The sequence below is a fragment of the Eschrichtius robustus genome, chromosome 1, assembly GCF_028021215.1.
Source record: "Eschrichtius robustus isolate mEscRob2 chromosome 1, mEscRob2.pri, whole genome shotgun sequence".
Lineage (NCBI taxonomy): Eukaryota > Metazoa > Chordata > Mammalia > Artiodactyla > Eschrichtiidae > Eschrichtius > Eschrichtius robustus.
In genome coordinates this window covers 4,321,267-4,343,155 of record NC_090824.1, presented here as the reverse complement: position 1 = coordinate 4,343,155, position 21,889 = coordinate 4,321,267, and the positions used below count along the sequence as shown (strand labels likewise).

Genomic DNA, 21,889 nt, shown 5'->3' with positions numbered 1-21,889 from the left:
TCTATATTTCTGTTTTTGTGCCAGTACCATACTGTTTGATGACTATAGCTTTCTAGAAGAGTCTGAAGTCAGGGAGCCTGATTTCTCCAGATCTGTTTTTCTTTCTCAAGATTGCTTTGGCTATTCATAGTCTTTTGTATTTCCATACAAATTGTAACATTTTTTGTTCTAATTCTGTAAAAAAAAAAAATTGGTAATATGATAAGGATTGCTTTGAATCTGTAGATATCTTTGGATACGTAGCCATTTCCAGAATATTGATTCTTTCATCCAAGAATATGGTATATCTCATCATCTGTTTGTGTCATCTTTTATTTCTTTCATCAGCATCTTATAGTTTTCTAACTACAGGTCTTTGGCTTCCTTACGAAGGCTTATTCCTAGCTATTTTATTCTTTTTGATGCAACGGTAAATATGATTGTTTCCATAATCCCTATTTATGAACTTCCGTTGTTAGAGTATAGTAATGCAAGAGATTTCTGTGTATTAGTTGTGAATCCTGCAACTTTTCCAAATTCATTGAAGAGCTCTACTAGTTTTCCAGTATCATATATATGATTTTATATGTATAGTATAATATCACCAGCAAATAGTGACAGTTTTACATTTTCTTTTCCAATTTGGATCACTTTTAATTCTTTTCTTCTCTGATACCAGTGGTTAGGGCTTCCAAAACTATGCTGAATTATACCCAAATAAAAATTTTAAAATATTATGTGAACGAAAAAAAGAACAATTTCCAATTATGGGAAATATGGGTGGAGACAATAGATAGCTAGTTGGAAGCAGCCGCATAGCACAGGGAGATCAGCTCGGTGCTTTGTGACCACCTAGAGGGGTGGGATAGGGAGGGTGGGAGGGAGGGAGATGCAAGAGGGAAGAGATATGGGGACATATGTATATGTATAACTGATTCACTTTGTTATAAAGCAGAAACTAACACACCATTGTAAGGCAATTATACTCCGATAAAGATGTTTAAAAAAAAAAAAGATATACCAGTAAAATGTCAAACAAAGACTGAATTTCAATTATAAAGCCACGGGACATGACTGTTACCACTTAAGGTAAGAAGGAGGGGTCAGGAGAAGTGGTTGACAACCTTCATATTCTGGTGCAGCGGCAAGATCGAAGATACTTTTTCAACAGATTTCACATATCCTCAACATTAGGGATTGCCTAAATAATGATGTGAATGTGGAAGCAGGGATGAGTGGAGAGTGCCTCCACCATTTTTATCTTCTGCTTTGTTTTATACTCCTCAGAGTGGATGCGCTGGACCAGAAATGAGGATTCTTCCTTGAATGCCAGCCTAGGAGGGCATCTTGGTCACAGGAGCCCGGACACCCATGTGAGCATCATCTAGTTCCTAGTCTGGGGATGGGTGGATTCTCTAAAAGTAATGACTGTGCTAACAAAATGGGTGAAAGAAAATTAAAGGAGAACATCTTTATCCCATTGATAAACAAAGAACTGTTGTGAAGCAAAAACCTGATAATAAATATGAGAGAGATATAATGATGTGAGAATGGTTATAGAGACAGGTGAACGATATTGAGGTCTCGCTGGGTTTTGCAAACCATAGAGTGTCAAAATTGGCATTAGTGAAGTAACGCATGAATCAGTGAAACATATAGAATGAAGAGAAGGTCATCTTTTCTGGATCGATGATGATAAATGCCAGTGCATGAGTCATCGATGACGAATAATACGTGTCTGGAACTCTGAGGTCCAATACACAGGAAATGTGGTCTATCTCTTCATGCGTTTTCACTGGTTATGCTAATTGAGCCAATGAAAGCATCAGTAAACAAATCTGCTGATCCATGGAGAGAAAGTCTCAATCTCGGTCATTACCTTCTCTGTTTGGTACTTTTCAGAATAGAAGCTCAAGGCGATTTCAGCCTCCATTTTGATCAAACTTCTCCTTTTCAGGTTGCTATGGGACAGAGACCCAGGTGAGTCATGGCCAGGGTTCCTGTCTTGGTTTGGGGAATTTGTTTAAGTGTTTTCATTGTATTCTCAAAAGTCATCGATATATATCAAAGGGTTGACGAAGGCCCGTTGAAAAATAAACCATGAGAGCTTATGCTGATGAAGTGATCATCTAAATCCTGGAAATGCATTAAGGAAAGAGATCTCATGTATGATGATAGTGATTGGACAGAAGTTAGGGATATTCACAGGTCTTGTTCTTGGGTTTGGGGTATTCGTGTCTTTCTTTCATTAGTATCAATGGTGTAATGATTTATTTGATAGAGATATGTCAATGAATGAAGTAAAATTGGACCCAAGGGGACCAAAGATGAAGTTGGGTAGAGGATAAAGCATGGGCAAGGAACTATAAGTATCTGGAATTTGAGGGCCAAGAAGGGTACGTACTCTGTTTTCTACATTGATTTCTTCCTATGGACAGATGTTCAGAATATATAACATCATGCTCTTAGTTTGGGTTACTCAATTTAGATTTCATATTATTAATTGATAAGTGATAGAACCGTTCAAAATATGTAAATAGTAGATTGAGAAGAAAAAGTCAGTTAATTCCCACAGTGGACACATGTGGTCTGGCAAGAAGCAATCCTAAATATTTCCACTGGTAATGACCGTTAATAACAAATGGATCTAGGAGGTCAGCTGTTTGGCCAAGCTTCATGTAGATGTGAATAATTAAGAGTCAATTTTATTGTTCCGGGGTGCTCTCAAGTTTGACGGTATTTTTGTTTGTAGAAAAAGAAAAATCTCTGCATTATGAAAGAGTGACCAATTCCTCATGATTGAGAACATTAAATCTGGAAAGAATGCATCAAAGTCCATAAAGTTTCCTTTCTCTCTCTTTTGTTTCATCGACTGTGCTTTCTATTGATTAAAGTGGACACATTCGAGCTGATCAAGCTATCAGTATTTCGTGGTGAAACACCTTATGATTGCAGGAAGCCCTGTGAGTAATAATCAAATTTCATGTCATGGTTTCTGTTATTATTGTGTCCCTCTGTGTGTGCATTCAGTGTAGTATTGGAGAGATCCCTATAGGAAAACCAAGGCCAATGAAGCTCGCTGATAAATGTTACATTTTATGAAACATAAATTGATTACTGCCCTGATGAAAAAAACAAAACAAAAGAAACCACAACAACACAAAACCATCGTCGTGATTTACAGGAGAAACACACTGCTGTGAGAATGAAGTAATGAGAGAAGAGGGAAATCGTGACTGCCCTTAGGTTTTGTGATTAATAGGGTTTTCAATATTTATGAGAGATTTATTGCCTCAATCAGTACACGATATAGAAATACGCGAAGAGAAGGAGGGACAGTATTGGATCGAGGATGACTACTGGTGGCGTATGTGTCGTGTATGATGAATACGTGTCTGGAACTCTGAGGTCCGATGCAAATGGAATCTAGTCCATTGTGCTATTGGAAGTGACCCTGGGGGCTGAAGTCAGGAATGAATGAGGGACTTCTTTGTAGTCTTTGTGTTCTTGCCTTTTCATTCTGTTCATACAATTGAAAAACTGAGGCTCTCTTCATAAATATATGAATAAAAATAAAGATGAATGACGGAGAACAATTTCCAATGACGGAAATATGGGTGGAGATGAGCTATACCATTAATATGTCAATGCAAGCCTGAATTTCAATTAAAATTCCATGGCACAGGACCGTTACCACTCATGGTATTGAGGAGGGGCCCAGGAGAATCGGTAGACAACCCTGATATTCTGGCACAGTGGCAAGATCGAAGTGGTTCCTTTTCAACAGATTTCACATATCCGCCACATTAGGGATGGCCTAAATAACGATGTGAATGTGGAAGCAGGGATGCGTGGAGAGTGTCTCCACCATTTTTATCATCTGCTTTGCTTTATACTCTTCGGAGTGGACATGCTGGATCAGAAACGAGGATTCTTCCTTGAGCACCAGCCTAGGATAGTATCTCGGTCGTAAAATTTAGGAGACCTGTGTGAGCATCATCTAGTTCCTAGTCTGGAGGTGGGTGTTTTCACTAAAGTAATGACTATGCTAACAAAATGGATGAAAGGAAATTAAAGGAAAGCATCTTTATCCCACTGATAAACAAGGAACTATTGTGAAGCAAAAACCCGATAATAAATATGAGAGAAATATGATGACGTGAGAACGGTTCTAGAGACAGGTGAGCGATATTGAGGCCTCGGTGGGTTTTGCAAACTCTAGAGTGTCAAAATTGGCATTCATTAGTGAATTAAAGCATGAATCAGTGAAACATATAGAATAAGAGAAAGTCATCTTTTCTGGATCGATAATTATAAATGCCAGCATATGAGTTATCGATGACAAATAATATGTGTCTGGAACTCTGAGGTCCAATATAAAAGATAAGTGGTCTTTCTCTTCATACGTTTTCATTGGTTATCCTAAATGAGTCAATGAAAGCATCAATCAACAAATCTGCAGAATCATGGAGAGAAAGTCTCCATCTCGATCATCACCTTCTCTGTTTGGTACTTTTCAGAATAGAAGCTCAAGGTGATTTCAGCCTCCATTTTGATCAAGCTTCTCCTTTTTCAGGTTTTATGGGACAGAGACCCAGGTGAGTCATGGCCAGGTTTCCTGTCTTGGTTTGGGGAATTTGTTTAAGTGTTTTCATTGTATTCTCAGAAGTCATCGATATATGTTAAAGGGTTGATGATGGCCCATTTAAAAACAAGCCATGAGAGCTTATGCTGAAGAAGTGATCATCTAGATCCTGGCAATTCATTAAGGAAAGAAATCTCATGTATGGTCATAATGATTGGAGAGAAGTTAGGGATATTTGCAGGTCTTGTTCTTGGGCTTGGGGTATTCGTGTCTTTCATTAGTATCAATAATGATTTAATTGATAGAGATATATCAGTGAATGAACTAAAATTGGACCCAAGGGGACCAGCAATAAAGATGGGTAGAGGATGAGGCATGGGCAAGCAGCCATATGTATCTGGAAGCCTGAGAGCCAAGAAGGATACATACTGTGTTTTCTGCATTGATTTCTTCCTATGGAGAGATGTTCAGAATATATATAATCACGCTCTTATTTTGTGTTACTCAGTTTATATTTCATATTATTAATTGTTCAGTGATAGAACCCTTCAAAATATGTAAATAGTAGATTAAGAAGAAAAGGTCAGTTATTGCCTACTGTGGACACATGTGGTCCAGCAAGAAGTAATCCTAAATATTTCCACCAGTGATGACCGTTAATAACAAATGGACCTAGGATGTCAATTGTTTGGCCAAGCTTCATGTAGATGTGAATAATTAAGAGTCAATTTTATTGTTCCGGGGTGCTCTCAAGTTTGACGGTATTTTTGTTTGTAGAAAAAGAAAAATCTCTGCATTATGAAAGAGTGACCAATTCCTCATGATTGAGAACATTAAATCTGGAAAGAATGCATCAAAGTCCATAAAGTTTCCTTTCTCTCTCTTTTGTTTCATCGACTGTGCTTTCTATTGATTAAAGTGGACACATTTCGAGCTGGTCAAGCTATCAGTATTCCATGGTGAGGCACCTTATAATTGCAGGAACCCACGTGAGTAATAATCAAATTTCATGTCATGGTTTCTGTTATTATTTTGTCCCTCTGTGTGTGCATTCAGTGTATTACTAGAGAGATCCCTATAGGAAAACAGAAGGCCAGTCAGCTCAGTGATAAATGTTACATTTTATGAAATATTAATTGCTTACTGCCCCAATGAAAAAAACAAGGCAAAACAAAACAAATCAAACCACAACAACACAAAATCAGCATTGTGATTTACAGGTGAGACACACTGCTGTGAGAATAAATTATGGAGAGAAGAGGGATATCATGACTGCCCTTAGGTTTCGTGATTAATAGGGTTTTCAATACCTATGAGAGATTTATTGCCTCAATCAGTACACAATGTAGAAATACGTGAAGAGAAGGAGGGACACTAATGGATCGATGATGACTACTGGTGGCGTATGAGTCGTGTACGATGAATACGTGTCTGGAACTCTGAGGTCCGACGCAAATGGAATCTAGTCCATTGTCCTGTCGGTAGTGACCCTAGAGGCTGAAGTCAGGAATGAATGAGGGTCTTCTTTGCAGTCTTTGTGTTCATGCCTTTTCATTCTGTTTGTACAATTGAAAAACTGAGGCTCTCTTCATAAATATATGAATAAAACTAAAGATGAACGATGGAAAACAATTTCCAATCACAGAAGTATGGGTGGAGACGAGATATGCGATTAATATATCAAGGAAAGCCTGAATTTCAATTAAAATTCCATGGCACAGGACTGTTACCACTTACGGTAATGAGGTGGGGGCCAGGAGATGTGGTAGACAACATTCATATTCTGGCACAGAGACAATATTGAAGTTGTTGCTTTTCAACAGCTTTCGTATATCCACTACATTAGGGATTTCCTATATAACGATGTGAATGTGGAAGCAGGGATGAGTGGAGCGTGTCTCCACCATTTTTATCTTCTGCTTTGCTTTATACACCTCAGAGTGGATGCACTGGACCAGAAAGGAAGATTCTTCCTTGAGTGCCAGCCTAGGAGGGCATCTTGGTCGTAGGAGCCAGGAGACCCTTGTGAGCATCATCTAGTTCCTAGTCTGGGGATGGGTGTTTTCACTAAAAGTAATGAGTATGTTAACAAAATGGGTGAAAGAAAATTAAAGAAGGGCATCTTTATCCCATTGATAAATAAGGAACTGTTGTGAAGCAAAACCCTGATAATAAATATGAGGGAGATATGATGGTGTGAGAATAGTTCAAGACAGGTGAGCGATAACAAGGCCTCATTGGGTTTTGCGAACCCCAGAGTGTCAAAATTCACATTAGTGAATTAAAGCATGAATCAGTGAACCATACAGAATGAAGAGAAAGCCATCTTTTCTGGATCGATGTTGATAAATGCCAGCGTATGAGTCATCGATGACGAATAATATGTGTCTGGAACTCTGAGGTCCAATACAAAAGAAATGTGATCTTTCTCTTCATGCATTTTCATTGGTTATGCTAATTGAGCCAATGAACGCATCAAGCAACAAATCTGCTGATCCATGGAGAGAAAGTCTCCATCTCGTCATCACCTTCACTGTTTGGTACTTTTTAGAATAGAAACTCAAGGTGCTTTCAGCCTCCATTTTGATCAAGGTTCTCCATTTCAGGTTGCTATGGGGCAGAGACCCAGGTGAGTTTTGTCCAGCGTTCCTGTCTTGGTTTGAGGAATTGATTTAAGTGCTTTCATTGTATTCTCAAAACTCATTGACATATTTCAAAGGGTTGATGATGACCCGTTGTAAAACAAGCCATGAGAGCTTATGCTGATGAAATGGTCATCTAGATCCTGGAAATTCCTTAAGAAAAGAGGTCTCATGTATGGTCATAGTGATTGGAGAGAAGTTAGGGATATTCGCAGGTCTTGTTCTTGGGTTTTGGGTATTCGTGTCTTTCTTTCATTAGTATCAATAATATAATGATTTAATTGATAGAGATATATAAATAAATGAAGTATAATTGGACCCAAGGGGACCAACAGTGAAGATGAGTAGAGGATGAGGCATCGGCAAGGAACCATAAGCATTTGGAGGCCGGACGGCAAAGAAGGATACATACTCTGTTTTCTACATTGATTTCTTCCTATGGACAGATGTTCAGAATATATAATGTCATGCTCTTATTTTGGTTACTCAATATAGTTTTCATACTATTAATCGATCAGTGATAGAACCCTTCAAAATAAGTAAATAGTAGATTAAGAAGAAAAGGTCAATTATTGCCTACTGTGGACACGTGCTTTGGCAAGAAGTAATCCTAAGGACTGCTGCCAGTGATGCCCGTTAATGACAAGCGGACCTAGGAGTTCCAGTGCACATGGAATCTAGTCCGTTGTCCTATTGGAAGTGACCCTAGAGGCAGAGGTCAGGAATGATGAGGGGCTTCTTTGCGGTCTTTGTATGCATGCCTTTTCATTCTGTTCAACAATTGAAAAACTGAGGCTCTCTTCATAAATATATGAATAAATATAAAAATTAACGGCGGCAATTACCAATCACGGAAATATGAGTGGAGGTGAGATATACCATTAATATATTAAGGAAAGCCTGAATTTCAATTAGAAAGCCATGGCACATGATTGATACCACTAGGGTAAGGAGGAGCAGGCCAGGATAATGGGTAGACAAACTTCATAATATGGCACACCGGCAAGATTGAACTGGTTTCTTTTCAACAGATTTCAGATATCCGCTGTATTAGGTATTGCCTAAATAACAATGGGAATGTGGAAGCCGAGATGAGTGGTGAGTGTCTCCACCATTTTTATCTTCTGCTTTGCTTTATACTCCTCAGAGTGGATGCACTGGACCAGAAAAGAGGCTTTGCCCTCGAGTGCCAGCCTAGGATGGCATCTTGGTCGTAGGAGCCTGTGTGAGCATCATCTAGTTCCTAGTCTGGGGGTGGGTGTTTTCGCTAAAAGTAATGACTATGCTAACAAAATGGGTGAAAGAAAATTGAAGGAGGGCATCTTTATCCCACTGATAAACAAGGAACTGCTGTGAAGCAGAGACCCGATAATAAATATGAGAGAGATACAATGATGTGAGAATGGTTCTAGAGACAGGTGAGCGATATAGAGGCCTTTCTGGGTTTTGCAAACCCTAGAGTGTCAAAATTGGCATTAGGGAAGTAACGCATGAATCAGTGAAACATATTGAATGAAGAGAAAGTCATCTTTTCTGGATCAATGATGATAAATGCCAGCGTATGAGTCATTGGTGATGAATAATATGTGTCTGGAACTTTGAGGTCCAATACAAAAGAAATGTGGTCTTTCTCCTCATTACTTTTCATTGGTTATGTGAATTGAGCCAATGAAAGCATCAATCAACAGATAGGCAGATCCATGGAGAGAAAGTCTCCATCTCGTCATCACCTTCTCTGTTTGGTACTTTTCAGAATAGAAGCTCAAGGAGATTTCAGCCTCCATTGTGATCAAGGTTCTCCTTTTCAGGTTGCTATGGGACAGACACCCAGGTGAGCTATGGCCAGGTTTCCTGTCTTGGTTTGGGGAATTGGTTTAAGTGTTTTTATTGTATTCGTAAAAGTCATAGATATATATAAAAGGGTTGACGTAGGCCTGTTGATAAACAAGCCATGAGAGCTTATGCTGAAGAAGTGATCATCTAGATCCTGGAAATTCATTAAGGAAAGCGATCTCATGTATGGTGATAGTGATTGGGGAGAAGTTAGGGATATTCGCGGGTCTTGTTCTTGGGTTTTGGATATTCGTGTCTTTCGTTCATCAGTATCACTGATGTAATGATTTAATTGATATATATCAATGAATGAAATAAAATTGGACCAAGGGGGGCCAACGATCAAGTTGGGTATAAGATGAGGCCTGGGTAGGGAACCATAAGTATCTGGAAGCCTGATGGCCAAGAAGGATTCATACTCTGTTTTCTACATTGGTTTCTTGCTATGGACAGATGTCCGGCATATATAAAGTCATGCCCTTTGTTTGGGTTACACAATTCTGATTTCATACTATTAATCGATAAGTGATAGAATGGTTCAAAATATGTAAATAGTATATTAAGAAGAAAAGGTCAATCATTGCCTACATTGGACACGTGTTCCAGCAATAAGTAATCCTAAAGATTACCACCACTGATGCCCGCTAATAACAAATGGACCTAGGAGGTCAACTTTTTGGCCAAGCATCATGTAGGTGTGAATAATTAAGAGTCAATTTTATTGTTCTGGGTCGCTGTGAAGCTTGAGGGTATTTTGCTGTGTAGAAAAAGAAAAATCTCTGCATTATGAAAGAGTGATCAATTCTCCATGACTGAGAACATTAAATCTGCAAAGAAAGCATCAATGTCCATAAAATTTGTTTTCTCTCTGTCTCTTTTCTATCATCGACTGTTCTTTCTACTGATTAAAGTGGACACATTCGAGCTGAGCAAGCTCTCAGTATTTCACAGTGATGGTGCCTTATCATTGCCAGAACCCATGTGAGTAATAATCAAATTTCATGTCATGGTTTCCATTATATTTTTGTCCCTCTGTGTTGCATTCAGTGTATTATTGGAGAGATCCCTATAGGAAAACAGAAGGCCAATGCAACTTGGTGATAAATGTTACATTTTATGAAACATTAATTGATTACTGCCCCATAAAAAAAACAAAGCAAAGCAAAACAGAACAAACCAAACCACAACAACCCAAAACCAGCATCGTGATTTATAGGAGAGAATACTACTGTGAGAATGAACTATGGAGAGAAGAGGGATATCCTGACTGCCCTTAGGTTTTGTGATTAATGGGGTTTCAATATTTATGAGAGATTTATTGCCTCAATCAGTACACGATGTAGAAATACACGAAGAGGAGGAGGGACAGTATTGGATCGAGGATGACTACTGGTGGTGTCTGAGTCGTGTATGATGAATATGTGTCTGGAACTCTGAGGTCCGATGCAAATGGAATCTAGTCCGTTGTGCTATTGGAAGTGACCCTGGGGGCCGAGGTCAGGAATGAATGAGGGGCTTCTTTGCAGTCTTTGTGTTCATGCCTTTTCATTCTGTTCGTACAATTGAAAAACTGAGGCTCTCTTCATAAATATATGAATAAAAATAAAGATGAATGGTGGAAAACAATTTCCAATCATGGAAATATGGGTGGAGATGAGCTCTACCATTAATATGTCAAGGGAAGCCTGAGTTTCAATTGGAAAGCCATGGCACATAACTGTTACCACTTAGGGTAAGGAGGAGGGGGCCAGGAGAATCGGTAGACAGCCCTCATATTCTGGCACAGCAGCAAGATTGAAGTGGTTTCTTTTTAACAGATTTCACACATCTGCTACATTAGGTATTGCCTAAATAACGATGTGAATTTGGAAGCAGTGATGAGTGGAGAGTGTCTCCACCATTTTTATCTTCTGCTTTGCTTTATACTCCTCAGGCTGGACGCACTGGACCTCAGGAGGGTTATTCTTTGAGCGCCAGTGTAGGATGGCATCTTGGTCATAGGAGCCGGGAGACCCATGTAGGCATCATCTAGTTCCTAATCCGGGGGTGGGTGTTTTCACTAATAGTAATGGCTATGCTAACAAAATGGGTTAAAGAAAATTAAAGGAGGGACTCTTTATCCCATTGATAAACAAGGAACTGTTGTGAAGCAAAAACCCGTAACAAATATGAGAGAGATATAATGATGTAAGAATAGTTCTAGAGACAGGTGAGAGATATCGAGGCCTCGGTGTGTTTTGCAAACCCTAGAATGTCAAAATTGGCCTTAGCGAATTGACGCATGAATCAGTGAAACATATAGAATAAGAGAAAGTCATCTCTTCTGGATCGATGATGAGAAATGCCAGCGTATGAGTCATCGATGACGAATAATACGTGTCTGGAACTCTGAGGTCCAATACAAAAGAAATGTAGTCTTTCTTCTCATGTGTTTTCTTTGGTTATGCTAATTGAGCCTGTGAAAGCATCAGTCAACAAATCTGCGAATCTATGGAGAGAAAGTCTCAATCTCGGTGATCACCTTCTCTGTTTGGTACTTTTCAGAATAGAAGCTCAAGGTGATTTCAGCCTCCATTGTGATCAAGGTCCTCCTTTTCAGGTTGCTATGGGACAGAGACCCAGGTGAGTTATGGCCAGGTTTCCTGTTTGGGGAATTGGTTTAAGTGTTTTCACTGTATTCTCAAAAGTCATTGATATATATCAAAGGGTTGATGATGCCTGTTGAAAAATAAGCCATGAGAGCTTATGCTGATGAAGTGATCATCTAGATCCTGGAAATTCATTAAGGAAAGTGATCTCATGTATGGTGATAGTGATTGGAGAGAACGTAAGGATATTTGCAGGTCTTGTTCTTGGGTTTTGGATATTCGTGTCTTTCTTTCATTAGTATCAATGATATAATGATTTAATTGATAGAGATATATCAATGAACGAACTAAAATTGAACTGAAGAGGACCAACAAACAAGGTGGGTAGAGGATGAGGCATGGGCAAAGAACCATATGTATCTGGAAGCCTGAGGGCCAAGAAGGATACGTACTCTCTTTTCTACATTGATTTCTTCCTATGGACAGATGTTCAGAATATATAAAGTCATGCTCTTAGTTTGGTTTACTAAATTTATATTTAATACTATTAATCGATCAATGATAGAACCCTTCAAAATATGTAAATAGTAGATTAAGAAGAAATGGTCAGTTATTGCCAAATGTGGACACATGTGGGCCAGCAAGAAGTAATCCTAAAGATTTCCACCCCTTATGCCCCTTAATTACAATTGGACCTAGGAGGTCAAATGTTTGGCCAAGAGTCATGTAGATGTGAATAATTGAGTCAATTTTATTGTTCTTGGCCACTCTCAAGTTTGAGGGTATTATTTTTTGTAGAAAAAAACATCTCTTCGTTATGAAAGAGTGGTCAATTCCTCATGACTGAGAACATTAAATGTGGAAAGAAAGCATCAATGTTCATAAGTTTCCTTTCTCTCTCTCTCTTTTGTTTCATCGACTGTGCTTTTATTGATTAAAATGGACACATTCGAGCTGAGCAAGCTATCAGTATTCCATGGTGATGCACCTTATGATTGCAGGAACCCATGTGAGTAATAAGCAAATTTCTTGTCATGGTTTCTGTTTTGTTTTTTTTTTTGTCTGCCTGGGTGTGCATTCAGGGTATTATTCGAGATATTCATATAGGAAAACAAAAGGCCAGTGCAGTTCAGTGATAAATGTTACATTTTATGAAACATTAATTGATTACTGCCCCAATGAAAAAAATAAAATAAAACAAAACAAACCAAGACAAAACAACACAAAATCAGCATCGTGCTTTACAGGAGAGACACACTGCTGTGAGAATGAACTATGGAGAGAGGAGGGAAATCATGACTGCCCTTGGGTTTTGTGATTAATAGGCTTTTCAGTATTTATGAGAGATTTATTGCCTTAATCAGTACACAATGTAGAAATACATGAAGAGAAGGAGGGACAATATTGGATCGATGATGACTACTGGTGGCGTCTGAGTCGCGTATGATGAATACGTGTCTGGAACTCTGAGGTCCGATGCAAATGGAATCTAGTCCATTGTCCTATTGGAAGTGACCCTAGGGGCTGAGGTCAGGAATGAATGAGGGGCTCCTTTGCAGTCTTTGTGTTCATGCCTTTTCATTTTTTCCATGCAAATGAAAAACTGAGACCCTCTTCATAAATATATGAATTAAAATAAAGAAAAATGATGGAAAACGATTTCTATTCACGGATATATGTGTGGAAATGAGATATACCATTAATATGTCAAGGGAAGCCTGAGTTTCAATTGGAAAGCCATGGCACATAACTGTTACCACATAGGGTAAGGAGGAGGGGACCAGGAGAATTGGTAGACAGCCCTCATATTCTGGCACAGCAGCAAGATTGAAGTGGTTTCTTTTTAACAGATTTCACACATCTGCTACATTAGGTATTGCCTAAATAACGACGTGAATTTGGAAGCAGTGATGAGTGGAGAGTGTCTCCACCATTTTTATCTTCTGCTTTGCTTTATACTCCTCAGGTTGGACGCACTGGACTTCAGGAGGATTATTCTTTGAGCGCCAGCGTAGGATGGCATCTTGGTCATAGGAGCCAGGAGACCCATGTAGGCATCATCTAGTTCCTAATCCGGGGGTGGGTGTTTTCACTAATAGTAACAGCTATGCTAACAAAATGGGTTAAAGAAAATTAAAGGAGGGACTCTTTATCCCATTGATAAACAGGAACTCTTGTGAAGCAAAAACCAGATAATAAATATGAGAGAGATATGATGATGTGAGAATGGTTCTAGAGACAGGTGAGTGATATTAAGGCCTCGCTGTGTTTTGCGAACCCTAGAGGGTCATAACTGGCATTAGTGAATTAACGCATGCATCAGTGAAACATACAGAATGAAGAGAAGGTCATCTTTTCTGGATTGATGATGATAAATGCCAGCGTATGAGTCACTGATTATGAATAATACGTGTCTGGAACTCTGAGGTCCAATACAAAAGAAATGTGGTCTTTCTCTTCATGCTTTTTCATTGGTTATGCTAATTGAGCCAAAGAAAGCATCAATCAACAAATCTGCCTATCTATGGAGAGAAAGTCTCAATCTCAGTCGACACCTTCTCTGTTTGGTACTTTTCAGAATAGAAGCTCAAGGTGATTTTGGCCTCCATTGTGATCAAGGTTCTCCTTCTCAGGTTGCTATGGGACAGAGACCCAGGTGAGTTATGGCCAGGGTTTCTGCCTTGGTTTGGGAACTGGTTTAAGTGTTTTCATTGTATTCTCAAAAGTCATTGATATATATTAAAGGGTTGATGATATGACCCATTTAAAAATAAGACATGATAGCTTATGCTGATGAAGTGATCATCTAGATCCTGGAAATGCATTAAGGAAAGAGATCTCATGTATGGTGATAGAGATTGGAGAGAAATTAGGGATATTCATGGGTATACTGTTCTTGGCTTTTGGTTTTTCGTGTCTTTCTTTCATTAATATCAATGATGTAATGATTTAATTGATAGTGATGTATCAATGAATGAACTAAAATTGGACCCAAGGGGACCAACGATGACGTTGGGTAGAGGATGAGGCATGGCCAAGGAACTATAAGTATCTGGAATCCTGAGGTCCAAGAAAGGATACATACTTTGTTTTCTACATTGATTTCTTCCCTTGGACAGATGTTCGGAATATATAAAATCATGCTCCTATTTTGTGTTACTCAATTTATATTTCATACTATTAATCGATCAGTGATAGAACACTTCAAAATATATAAATAGTAGATTAAGAAGAAAAGGTCCATTATTGCCTACTGTGGACACATGGGGTTTGGCAAGAAGCAATCCTAAATATTTCCATCAGTTATGACCGTTAATAACAAGTGGACCTAGGGGCCAACTGTTTGGCCAAGCATCATTTAGATGTGAATAATTAAGAGTCAATTTTATTGTTCTGGGGCACTCTCAAGTTTGAGGGTATTTTTGATTGTAGAAGAAGAAAAATCTCTGCATTATGAAAGAGTGATCAATTCGTGAATATTGAGAACTCTAAATTTGGAAAGAAAGCATCAATGTCCATAAAGTTTCCTTTTTCTTTCTCTGTTTTGTTTCATTGACTGTGCTTTCTACTGATTAAAGTGGACACATTCAAGCTGATTAAGCTATCAATATTCCATGGTGATGCACCTTATGATTGCTGGAACCCATGTGGGTAATAAATTTCATGTCATGGTTTCCGTTATTTCTTTGTCCCTCTGTGTGTGCATTGAGTGTATTATTGGAGAGATACATACAGGAAAAGCAAGGGCAATGCAGCTCAGTGATAAATGTTACATTTTGTGAAACATTAATTGATTACTGCCCTGATGGAAAAAACAAACAAATCAAAACAAGACAAAACAAATCAACAGAAAACCAGCATCATGATTTACGGGAGAGATTCACTGCTGTGAGAATGAACTGTTTTGATAAGAGGGATATCATGACTGCCCTTAAGTTTTGTGATTAATAGGTTTTTCAATATTTATGAGAGATTTATTTCTTCAATCAGTAAACAATGTAGTAATAAACAAAGAGAAGGAATGGCCATAATAGATCGATTCCATGGCGATGCATCATATAACTGCAGGAACCCATGTGATCAATAATCTAATTTCTTGTCTTCCTTCAGTATTTTTCCTTCCTCTGAGTGTACACTCAGTTTATTTTTAGGAAGATCCCTATAGGATAACATAAGGCCAACGCAGCTCAAGTTTTAAATGTTGCATTTTTCAAGCATTAGTTGATTACTACGTAGCTGAAAAAAAAAAATACAAAAGCAGCATCGTAATTCACAGAAGAGATTCATTGCTGTGAGAATGAACTATTTACAGAATAGGGATATCATGACTCTCCTTAGGTTTTGTGTTTAATAGCACTTTCAATTATTTTGTGATGTATTGAATTATTCAATAAACAATGTCCAAATACTTGAGGTCACAGAAGTTAACACTGTATGGCTGATTACTCCTGGTGGCTTATGGGTCATGAAAGTTGAATTTGTGTCTGTGACTTTGATGTCCTATTCAAAGCTAATCTAAGGATTTTTCTTTGGGCATCTGCCTTGGGTGGCATCTTTTTTTAGGAGCCAGGAGACCAGTGTTAGCATCAGTTAATTCTTAGGCTTTCTTTTGCTCTGTTTTCTAAGAGTAATTACTATGCTAATAGTGTGTTTGGAATATAATTAAAGATGGCTATTTTTATCCTATTGATAAACAAGTAATTGATATGAAGGTTTCTATTGATTAATGCATGTATGAAACCTGATAATAAATATGAGAGAGATATAATGATATGAGAATTTTCTAGAGACATTATCTATTTCATGTGTTTGTTGTATTTTCAATCTATAGAGTGTTAAAATTGTAATTAAGCCTTATTCCATGGTGATGTGCCTCATGACTGAATCTCTGTGTTAGAAGTAGAAAGGCCAATGTCAGTAATAGTCAAATTTCTTGTCTTGGTTCAGGTGATTGTTTTTCATTAAAAAATATTTAATCATGGGAGGCAGAGTCAAGATGGCAGTGTGGGAAGACACAGAGTTAGCGTCTCCCCACAACTAGGGTGCCTGCCGGCCGCTGGGGGGGACTCTGACGCCCAAGGAGACGGGAGGAACCCCAAAGTGAACCAGTAGGATGTAGGGGGACTGAAGGGGGAGGAGAAGTGGAGTCCAGACAGGATCAGCGTCCCTGAGGCCAGGGAGATCAGGAGAGGCAGGCGGGAGGGACTCTCCAGGAAGAGTGGGAGAGGAGCGGAGGGCAATCGCTTGGCCCACTTGGCCGGGGAGGCTGCTGAGCTCCCAAGCCAGTACCCCGGCTCCAACGCCCCATCCAGGCTGCGTGGGTCCTGGGGGCATAAGAGGGAGGCTGGGGAGATCAGGAGAGGCAGGCAGGAGGAGCCATCCAGGAGGAGCGGGAGAGGAGCAGAGGTCCATTGACCTGCCCACTTGGCCTGGAGAGCCTGCTGAGCTCCCAGGCCAGTCCCCTACACTCCAAAGCCCTCTCCAGGTTGTGTGGGTCCTTGGGGACATGAGAAGGAGGCCGAGCATAAAACAGGAGAGGCAGGTGAGAGAGGCCCTCTGGGAGGAGCAGGAGAGGAGCAGAGGGCAATTGCCCCACCCACTGGGGACTGGGGAGCCTGCTGAGCTCCCAGGCCGATCCCCTGCCCTCCAAAGCCCCCTCTAGGCTGCATAGGTCCTTGGGGGCACAGGAGAGAGGATGGGGAGATCAGGAGAGGCAGGAGGGAGGGATCCTTGCAGATGGGAGGAGCAGGAGAGGAGAGGAGGGCATTTGCCCCACCCACTCGAGCCCAAGAAGCCTGCTGGGCTCCCAGGTGAGGTCCCCTGCCTTCTGAGACTAGGGGTGGGGGGGCATGCCTGGGCCCCTTCTGTTCCTTGAGCCTAAGCCCCACCACCCACAACCCCCAGGACCTTTTCCAGCCCTGTGGGTCCTGAGCATAGGCCCCACCCACTGCCCAAACCTCACCCTTGCTTAGGTCCCACCCTCCAAAACGAAGGCCTTCCCCCCCCCTTTTTTTTCTTTTCCCTCCTCCTTTACTACTGTGGTACTGATGTACCTTCTGGTTGTTGATTCATCTATATATATATATATATTTTTAAATAAATTTATTTGTTTTTATTTTTGGCTGTGTTGGGTCTTCGTTGCTGCGCACAGGCTTTCTCTAGTTGTGGCGAGCGGGGGCTACTCTTTGTTGCGGTGCACGGGCTTCTCATTGTGGTGGCTTCTCTTGTTGCGGAGCACGGGCTCTAGGTGCATGGGCTTCAGTAGTTGTGGCATGTGGGCTTAGTAGTTGTGGCTCACAGGCTGTAGAGCGCAGGCTCAGTAGTTGTGGCGCATGGGCTTAGTTGCTCCATGGCATGTGGGATCTTCCCGGACCAGGGCTCGAACCCGTGTCCCCTGCATTGGCAGGTGGGTTCTTAACCACTGAGCCACCAGGGAAGCCCCTCATCTATATTTTTATTTTTATGTTCTTTCTAACACATCTGTTAGTTTCCTAGTCTAATTTTATTTTTTACTTTGTTATTGTTCTTTTTTTTTTTTTTTGCTGCCCCAGGCAGCTTGCAGGATCTTGGTTCACAAGCCAGGTGTCAGACTGAAGCTTCTGTGGTGGGAGCTCTGAGTCCAAACCACTGGACTAACAGAGAACCTCAAACCCCAAGGAATATTCATCGGAGTGAGGTCTCACGGAGTTCCTCATCTCAGCACCAAGACCCATCTCTACCCAATAGCCTACAAACTCCAGTGTTGGAAGCCTCAGACCAAACAAACAGTAAGACAGGAAACAATCCCACTCATAAAAAAAAAAAAAAAAAAGAGAGATGGCAAAAAATATGTCACAGATGAAGGAGCAAGGTGAAAACCTACAAGACCAAATAAATGAAGAGGAAATAGGCAATGTACCTGAAAAAGAATTCAGAGTAATGATAGTAAAGATGATCCAGAATCTCAGAAGTAGAATGGAGGCATGGATTGAGAAAATACAAAAAATGTTTAACAAAGATCTAGAAGAACTAAAGAAGAAACAGAGATGAACAGCACAATAACTGAAATGAAAAATACACTAGAAGGAATCAATAACAGAATAACTGAGGCAGAAGAACGAATAAGTGAGCTGGAAGACAAAATGGTGGAAATAACTGCCGAGGAGCAGAATAAAGAAAAAAGAATGAAAAGAATTGAAGACAATCTCAGAGACCTCTGGGACAACACTAAATGTACCAACATTCGAATCATAGGGGTCCCAGAAGAAGAAGAGAAAAAGAAATGGTCTGAGAAAATATTTGAAGAGATTATACTTGAAAACTTCCCTAACATGGGAAAGGAAATAGTCACCCAAGTCCAGGAAGCACAGAGAGTCCCATACAGGATAAACCCTAGGGAAAACACACCAAGACACATGTTAATCAAACTAACAAATATTAAATTCAAAGAAAAAATATTAAAAGCAGCAAGGGAAAAACAAAAAATAACATACAAAGGAATCCCCATAAGGTTAACAGGTGATCTTTCAGCAGAAACTCTGCAAGCCAGAAGGGAGTGGCAGGACATATTTAAAATGATGAAAGGGGAAACGTACAACCAAGATTACTCTACCCCGCAAGGATCTCATTCAGATTCAATGGAGAAATCAAAAGCTTTACAGACAAGCAAAAGCTATGAGAATTCAGCACGAGCAAACCATCTTTACAGCAAATGTAAAGGAACTTCTCTAAGTGGGAAACACAAAGGAAGAAAAAGACCCACAAAAACAAGCCCAAATTAATTAAGAAAATGGTGATAAGAATATACATATCAGTAATCACCTTGAATGTAGATGGATTAAAAGCTCCAACCAAAAGACACAGGCTGGCTGAATGGATACAAAAACAAGATCCTTATATATGCTGTCTACAAGAGACCCACTTTAGACCTAGTGACACATACAGACACAGAAAGACACATACACATACAGAAAGTGAAGGGATGGAAAAAAGATATTTCATGCAAATGGAAATCAAAAGAAAGCTGGAGTAGCAATACTCGTATCAGATAAAATAGACTTTAAAATAAAGACTCTTACAAGAGATATGGAGGGACACTACATAATGATCAAAGGATCAATCCAAGAAGAAGATATAACAATTATAAATATTTATGCACCCAACATAGGAGCACCTCAATACGTAAGGCAAATGCTAACAACCATGAAAGAGAAATCGACAGTAACACAATAACAGTAGAGGACTTTAGCACCCCACTTACATCAATGGACAGATCATCCAAACAGAAAATAAATAAGGAAACACAAGCTTTAAATGACACACAGACCAGATAGATCTAATTGATATTTATAGAACATTCCACCCAAAAGTGGCAGAATACACTTTCTTCTCAAGTGCACATGGAACATTCTCCAGGATAGATCACATCTTGGGTCACAAATGAAGCCTTGGAAAATTTAAGAAAATTGAAATCATATCAAGCATCTTTTCTGACCACAAAGCTATAAGACTGGAAATCAATTACAGGAAAAAAACTGTAAAAAACACAAATACGTGGAGGCTAAACAGTGTGCTACTTAATAACCAAAAGATCACTGAAGAAATCAAAGAAGAAATAAAAAAATACATAGAAACAAATGACAATGAAAACACAACGACCCAAAACCTATGGGTCGCAGCAAAAGCAGTTCTAAGAGGGAAGTTTAGAGCAATACAAGCCTACCTCAAGAAACAAGAAAAATTTCAAATAAACAATCTAACTCTACATTTAAAACAACTAGAGAAAGAAAACAAAGAAAATCCAAAGTCAGTAGAAGGAAAGAAATCATAAAGATCAGAGCAGGAATAAATGAAATAGAAATGAATAAAACAATAGCAGAGATCAATAAAACTAAAAGCTGGTTCTTTGAGAAGATAATCAAAATTGATAAACCCCTAGCCAGACTCATCAAGAAAAAAAGGGAGAGGATGCAAATCAATAAAATTAGAAATGAAAAAGGAGAAATCACAACCGACAGTGCAGAAATACAAAGGATTATAAGAGACTACTACAAACAACTATATGCCAATATAGTAGTGAAATTGAAACCATAATTAAAAATCTTCCAACAAACAAAAGTCCAGGACGAGATGGCTTCACAGGCAAATTCTATCAAACATTTAGAGAAGAGCTAACACCCATCCTTCTCAAACTCTTCCAAAAAATTGCAGAGGCAGAAACACTCCCAAATTCAATCTACGAAGCCACCATCACCCTGTTACCAAAACCAGAAAAAGATATCACAAAAAAAGAAACGTATAGACCAACATCACTGATGAACATAGATGCAAAAATCCTGAACAAAATACTATCAAACAGAATCCAACAACATATTAAAAGGATCATACACCATGATCAAGTGGGATTTATCCCAGGGATGCAAGGATTCTTCAATATATGCAAATCAATCAATGTGATACACCACATTAACAAAATAAGGAATAAAACCCATATGATCATCTCAATAGATGCAGAAAAAGCTTTTGACAAAAGTCAACACCCATTTATGATAAAAATTCTCCAGAAAATGGGCATAGAGGGAACCTACCTCAACGTGACAAACCCACAGCAAGCATCATACTCAGTGGTGAAAAACTGAAAGCATTTCCACTAAGATCAGGAACAAGACAAGGATGTCCACTCTCACCTCTCTTATTCAACATAGTTTTGGAAGTCCTAACCACAGCAGTCAGAGAAGAAAAAGAAATAAAAGGAATACAAATTGGAAAAGAAGAAGGAAAACTGTCACTGTTTGCTGATGACATGATACTATACACAGAAAATACTAAAGATGCCACCAGAAAACTACTAGAACTAATCAATGAATTTGGTAAGGTTGCAGGATACAAAATTAATGCACAGAAATCTCTGGCATTCCTATACACCACCAACAAAAAGTCAGAAAGAGAAATTAAGAAAACACTCCCATTTACCATTGCAAGAACAAGAATAATATACCTAGGAATAAATGTGCCTAAGGAGGTGATCAATTGATCTTCCGATCAACTGGTTGGAAGAATCAATATTGTGAAAATGACTATACTACCCAAAGCAATCTACAGAGTCAATGTAATCCTTATCAAACTACCAATGGCATTCTTCACAGAATTAGAACAAAAAATTTTACAATTTGTATGGAAACACAAAAGACCCTGAATAACCAAAGCAATCTTGAGAAAGAAAAATGGAGTTGGAGGAATGAGGCTCCCTGACTTCAAACCATACCACAAAGCTACAGTAATCA

General features: G+C 39.2%; 12 non-coding genes across 12 annotated transcripts; all 12 read left to right on the top strand.

The window, feature by feature from the left end:
- The first annotated feature begins 1,661 nt into the window (after positions 1-1,661).
- LOC137752212 (small nucleolar RNA SNORD113/SNORD114 family) lies at positions 1,662-1,736 on the top strand. Its single transcript, XR_011071085.1, has one exon. It is a non-coding gene; the product is annotated as a small nucleolar RNA SNORD113/SNORD114 family (small nucleolar RNA).
- Positions 1,737-3,321: 1,585 nt separating this feature from the next.
- LOC137752180 (small nucleolar RNA SNORD113/SNORD114 family) lies at positions 3,322-3,393 on the top strand. The gene has a single exon (XR_011071076.1). It is a non-coding gene; the product is annotated as a small nucleolar RNA SNORD113/SNORD114 family (small nucleolar RNA).
- An 886-nt stretch (positions 3,394-4,279) lies between these two features.
- On the top strand, positions 4,280-4,354 carry LOC137752369 (small nucleolar RNA SNORD113/SNORD114 family). The gene has a single exon (XR_011071171.1). It is a non-coding gene; the product is annotated as a small nucleolar RNA SNORD113/SNORD114 family (small nucleolar RNA).
- Positions 4,355-5,942: 1,588 nt separating this feature from the next.
- LOC137752101 (small nucleolar RNA SNORD113/SNORD114 family) lies at positions 5,943-6,014 on the top strand. Its single transcript, XR_011071048.1, has one exon. It is a non-coding gene; the product is annotated as a small nucleolar RNA SNORD113/SNORD114 family (small nucleolar RNA).
- Positions 6,015-6,896: 882 nt separating this feature from the next.
- LOC137752204 (small nucleolar RNA SNORD113/SNORD114 family) lies at positions 6,897-6,971 on the top strand. Its single transcript, XR_011071084.1, has one exon. It is a non-coding gene; the product is annotated as a small nucleolar RNA SNORD113/SNORD114 family (small nucleolar RNA).
- A 1,769-nt stretch (positions 6,972-8,740) lies between these two features.
- Positions 8,741-8,815, top strand: LOC137752176 (small nucleolar RNA SNORD113/SNORD114 family). The gene has a single exon (XR_011071075.1). It is a non-coding gene; the product is annotated as a small nucleolar RNA SNORD113/SNORD114 family (small nucleolar RNA).
- A 1,596-nt stretch (positions 8,816-10,411) lies between these two features.
- LOC137752157 (small nucleolar RNA SNORD113/SNORD114 family) lies at positions 10,412-10,483 on the top strand. Its single transcript, XR_011071067.1, has one exon. It is a non-coding gene; the product is annotated as a small nucleolar RNA SNORD113/SNORD114 family (small nucleolar RNA).
- An 880-nt stretch (positions 10,484-11,363) lies between these two features.
- On the top strand, positions 11,364-11,438 carry LOC137752183 (small nucleolar RNA SNORD113/SNORD114 family). The gene has a single exon (XR_011071077.1). It is a non-coding gene; the product is annotated as a small nucleolar RNA SNORD113/SNORD114 family (small nucleolar RNA).
- Positions 11,439-13,032: 1,594 nt separating this feature from the next.
- LOC137752112 (small nucleolar RNA SNORD113/SNORD114 family) lies at positions 13,033-13,104 on the top strand. The gene has a single exon (XR_011071052.1). It is a non-coding gene; the product is annotated as a small nucleolar RNA SNORD113/SNORD114 family (small nucleolar RNA).
- Positions 13,105-13,985: 881 nt separating this feature from the next.
- LOC137752185 (small nucleolar RNA SNORD113/SNORD114 family) lies at positions 13,986-14,060 on the top strand. Its single transcript, XR_011071078.1, has one exon. It is a non-coding gene; the product is annotated as a small nucleolar RNA SNORD113/SNORD114 family (small nucleolar RNA).
- Positions 14,061-14,623: 563 nt separating this feature from the next.
- Positions 14,624-14,698, top strand: LOC137752542 (small nucleolar RNA SNORD113/SNORD114 family). Its single transcript, XR_011071191.1, has one exon. It is a non-coding gene; the product is annotated as a small nucleolar RNA SNORD113/SNORD114 family (small nucleolar RNA).
- A 1,360-nt stretch (positions 14,699-16,058) lies between these two features.
- LOC137752500 (small nucleolar RNA SNORD113/SNORD114 family) lies at positions 16,059-16,130 on the top strand. The gene has a single exon (XR_011071187.1). It is a non-coding gene; the product is annotated as a small nucleolar RNA SNORD113/SNORD114 family (small nucleolar RNA).
- The last annotated feature ends 5,759 nt before the right edge of the window (positions 16,131-21,889 follow it).